This window comes from Octopus sinensis, linkage group LG9 (assembly GCF_006345805.1).
Source record: "Octopus sinensis linkage group LG9, ASM634580v1, whole genome shotgun sequence".
NCBI lineage: Eukaryota > Metazoa > Mollusca > Cephalopoda > Octopoda > Octopodidae > Octopus > Octopus sinensis.
In genome coordinates, this window is record NC_043005.1 from 29,925,079 (window position 1) to 29,930,078 (window position 5,000).

At 35.6% G+C, this 5,000-nt stretch overlaps 1 protein-coding gene and 1 long non-coding RNA gene across 4 annotated transcripts in view; one reads left to right on the forward strand and one right to left on the reverse strand.

Moving 5' to 3' along the window:
• Positions 1-5,000, forward strand: part of LOC115215564 (high affinity cAMP-specific and IBMX-insensitive 3',5'-cyclic phosphodiesterase 8B-like) — a 529,283-nt gene that overhangs the window by 441,560 nt on the left and 82,723 nt on the right. The gene's annotated exons all lie outside the window — the stretch shown is intronic.
• The window catches only part of LOC118764812, a 17,669-nt gene continuing 14,649 nt past the window's right edge, over positions 1,981-5,000 (reverse strand). The window contains exon 3 of the long non-coding RNA XR_005000622.1: positions 1,981-2,062. This is a non-coding gene — a long non-coding RNA (uncharacterized LOC118764812). The remainder of the gene's footprint in view (positions 2,063-5,000) is intronic.

Below are 5,000 nucleotides of genomic sequence, written 5' to 3' on the forward strand. Positions count from 1 at the left end.
ATATGTATGTACATATACATTATTTAATAACAATTTGACTCAGCTCCATACAAATTACACAGGTGTGTAGGACAAACTTAACTCATCAAGCATCTGGAAACAGAGTAATTGAATGAGACAAGTCCAAGACAACTTCTAGATGTCAGATGTCTATTGGTCTGGAAACAACATCAGTAATTTATTTTATTTTTTTGTCCTTTGACCCACTTGGATGAACAGGCTGTAGATAGATAACTGTCACTGCTCTGTCTGGAAGCTGCAATGTGGTATATTTAGCAACATCAGATTATTGCCTTTGCTGCTAAACTTTCCATGGGAGCAACAAGATTTGGTGGTATTGGATTGTGATTTGATGATGCCTGATTAGACTATCAGCATGAATGGGGCTCTAGTCTATAAGTGTGCCAGGGTTTAACTACTGTGCCATTGAGTACAGAGTGGCCAGGCTTAAAGTGGTATATCTGGGTTGTTGGCTGCCAGTGTCTTGAAGTTCATAAACAGAGTGTAGCCCTGGAGACACCACAAAGCCAGGTGACTCTTCCTGTTCATGGTTACTGCAGATTAGTGAAATAGGTGGAGACAGAGTTGATAATTGCAAGTTCCAAGTGAGTACAGAGGAGCCCTGTCAATGACACTCCATTCAATATTGGAAGTCATTCTGATGATCACAGAATCGCCAGATAAAATAGGACAGGGACACAGAGTTTTCCTTATCTCTGCTTCTGACAGAGTGCATATGCTGTGTATACCTTTTCTTGAAGTCACAGGCTGTTGTGCTGTCTTGTAATGTCAACAGATGGTGTGAGGGTGGGTCTAAAGACCACAGACTTTGTGAGGCAAAATCTTCCCTGTGAACAATTGGTAAGATTTCAACAGTTACATGTTAGGATGTGTACTGGATGCTGTGTAGGTGTGTGTTTGTGTTTGCTGTAGTATGCACTGTTTAAAGCAACGTTGTCTTAGCAGAAATAACTGACCTTGATATTATCAGGTTTAAAACCCTTATAATACTTATGGGTTCTAGGGAAATGTTTGTTAATTAGCATCAGGAAGCTCCTAGCTATGTTGGTTAAAATTTCTAGGTTAAATGAAGAATTGAATCTCATTACCTTTCTCTTTTTGATTCTCTTTGGATTCAGGAGTGGGGATGGGGTGTCTGTCATATATCCTAATGCATTGTTATAATGTGAAGGAGTGGCTATGTTGAAGAACTCTTTATCCATCTATAGTTTAGAGGTTGTGCTGCTTATGCTTGTGACTAAGTTTCTAATTATAGCTTGGAGGTGGTTAGAGTTTTTGTAGATATATACAGTTTCCTCTTTGGGTTTCCTGCAAGGTCATTGCTTTCTGATCTTCAGATCCAGGGTTATGTCCAGGAAGTCAACCCTTGTTAAATTGGTGGTGACCATTAGACAGGCCAAATTATTTGAATATCTTTATCAGACCCTTCTTGAACTTGTCCATGATGTGACTGTTTATATGGCTTGAGATTACCAGATTGTCATCCCCTATACAGGCCCAAGTCAGTGGGGCTGCTTCTTTACAGTATCCAGAATAAATAAGCTGATGAGGTCAACAATTGTAGTCCTGTCGTGGCTCACCATAGCTATGTCAAACAGAGGTTCATCTTTCTTCTTCACCCAGTAGGAATCATGACGAACCAAAATTGACTTTCTAGCAGTCATGATGTTTCTGATATTAAGGTCACTGATATTGGTGAATTGCTTACCAAATTCTAAAGCTCTCAAGATTTTGGTGGGTAGAAATCCATGATATTGAACTGGTGGACCTGCAGGCTACTTTCTTCTTGATGTCATGGAACCAGTCAATTCCTGCAGTGCTACAATCTCATTGGGTCAATTTCATAGTGCCTTTTTCACTCTTCCATGGATTTAATCAGCCTGCATTTAGGATTAGAAAGGAAGTTGAGTTTATGATCCTTAAGTGTGACATAGGAGGTGGGGGGAGAGGCAAGGCAGCCCACATGATCCTCTATATTTAGAAAGGTGGCCAGCTCTTTCACTTCAATGCTCATGTCATTATATGTAGAGATGTTTGTTTTCTTGTTGGTTGCAGTAATTGCGTTTGTAAGAAGGTGTGTGTGTGTGTGTTTGCAAGTGTTTGTCTCATATATGACCTTTGTTTTGTTGCAAGAATGTGTACATAAGATGATTGCTTCATTATTGCCATGTAGTAGTGTAATGAGTTAAAGAAGAGGTTAGACTGATGATGTTGATGAAATTTTACCTTCTTTCTGATGTTTAGTAAATCAGCTTTAAAGCTCTTGAGGTCATTTAGCTGGGGATATCATTTATTTTTAGGATTTAAAACTGAACTTGTCCATAAGTCTGCTGGCGGACAGATTCTCAAAGAAAATAGAAAGTGTCACCAAACATATTTTTGGATATTTTTTTAAAGTGTACAACAACAATTGTCTCTCCATTATAAACTGTTTATCTCTCATTTATGAGTGGTACTCAACAGAATATAGAGTACGAATACATGTGAGTGGACAAAAATGAAAGAAAGTGACACTCAACACTTTTGTTAGAAATTACATACAATATTTAATAACAGTTTGACTCAGCTCCATGCAACTTCAAGTTTCATAGGCTGGTAGAATGAACCTAACTCATCAGGTATCTGGAGATATGATACAAATCCAAGATGGCTTCTAGATGTTAGGCCTTAAGTGGTTTGTTGAGGTCATGTGGTGTTATTGGTCTGGAAGCAACATCGATGATTTTCTTTGTTCTTAGAACCACATAAATAGAATACCAAACTTCCATCAAGACCTGTTGAGCCTTGGAGAAATATTAGCTTTGAAACAACTGATAAAGGCATCCAACTATAAAAAATCTGCCTCAAATGAATTCCATCTGGCCACAATATATATGGACATTAAAACAATGATGATGGTCTCCATTTTGTTTAAGGATTTTGTACAGTAAAAACCAGGCAGTTAGCCTGAGCATGTCAAGGTTATACAACGGTTCACTTTGATTACATATTTTAGTTGGTTACAAGTTTTACTAAAATATGTGAGTTATTTATTGGAACATGAAGTAATTCTAGATTAATCAACAACTCAATAATATTTTAATGTTTTAATGACCAATTATTTTTATTATGCATAACAAAGGTTTATTGTGTTGAACAGTTTGTTGACCGGGGTGGTGTTGACAGTTTTATTACCTGCTTATATATATATATATATATATATATATAGTTGAAATTTACAGTAAAACAAAAGACAAAGACAAATATATGAACAACAAGCAGGTGTATTAGTTTGATGTTCAGGAAAGTGAGAAAGTCTTTTATGTTTCAAGCCTACACACTTCAACAGAAAGGAATAAGAGAAAATAAACAGAGAGAGAGAATACAAAAACTTGTAGATTTAGTGGTCAAGCATATATATATATGTATATAATTATAATATAAATTATATATATATATATATGCATGTATAGATACAATAATGGGAGAAGAAGAGATATACATATGACTGTTCCTGCAATACTGTTAGTTCTCTGAGATGTTTGTTTAATAAATATGTGTGTGTGTGTGTGTGTGGTGACTGTAAACGAGCCTCATAGTCATACAAGCAAGGTTGTTCATTTCAAGTTTTCTGTGAAAAACATATCCAGCTATGGGAAAATATTAGATTGCATGGAAACAGATGAAGGTTGGTGACAGGAATGGCATCTGGCCAGTGGAGAGCTACCTCAGCAACTTCTGTCTGACCCATACAAGCATGGAAAAGTAAATGCTAAATGATAAAGACAATATGAGTGTGTGTGTAGTTGGTTTTATTTATTTATGTTATGGTGCAAAACCATGTAAGAGTTCCATACAACTTAATATGATGTAGAGCCTCGTAAATGTTAAATCTATGTCCAAGAAAAACAGGTTACATTTCTTATCCATTATTTCATTCAGTCAACTTACAATACATATCAACAGGTTTGAAAGTAATTCCAAATTCAGAGCAAAAGTTGGTCAGTGAAAATTAGTTCATCCTTATTATTTTTTATATGAAAATAATGATCTTTCAACTTGCTGACACAAACCTAAATTTGTCTTTGACAATGTGAAAGAAGACTTCCCCTTCATGTCCGATAGCTGATGACTTCTGATCTATATAAATTTATACCACCTGAAGTTATCTTATTACTTTCAAACCTGCTGATGCTGTTTATCTCACATAAATTTACATATGCATGCTTGTGCGTGTGTGAGCGCATGCATGTGCATGTGTAAACACTTGAAATTAAATATTCCTGTGTAGACAAAAATGAAACAGAAAGTATTTAGATATTCAAAGTAGAAATGTTAAAATATATTTCTAAACAGAAACTTTGAATTTTGAAATGTTGAGTTTCACATTACCGATGTTGAGTTTTACATTTCCAATGTTAATGAGAATATTCAGATAACCAAAAGAAAATGGAAACATTTGACTGGATGTGAAGATTAAATTATATAAACGAATAAATATTTGATTGGATGCATATGCAAAAATAAAATCAACTAAAAAGAAATTGAATAAAAATAAAATGCAAACTGAAAAAAAAATCATATATTGTTCTTGTTCAACATCTACTTTTCCATGCTTCCCAGGGGGGTCAGGTGAGAGTATTTTGAGTCAGTGGTTGGATGTCCTTCCTGTGGCCAGTTCCCACTTGTTTCCAAGTGAGACCATAATCTTTCAGTCTATCAAACAACAAATAGACCAAATATGTATTGTATGGAGAACTGACAACAAACAAAACTATTTGAATGTGCATTTTGTTTACAAATCAGAAAGCATAATTGAAAAAGGAAGGCACTCTCACAAACACACACACACACACACCCATAGGTTCACACACAAACACACACATACATATAATAATGCATGCATATTTTGGAAGAAGTGTCACGTAAAAATGCTCGTACAGTGCCACATAAAAGCACCCGTGCAATGTTGCACTCTGTGGAGTGGTCAATGTTAGGAA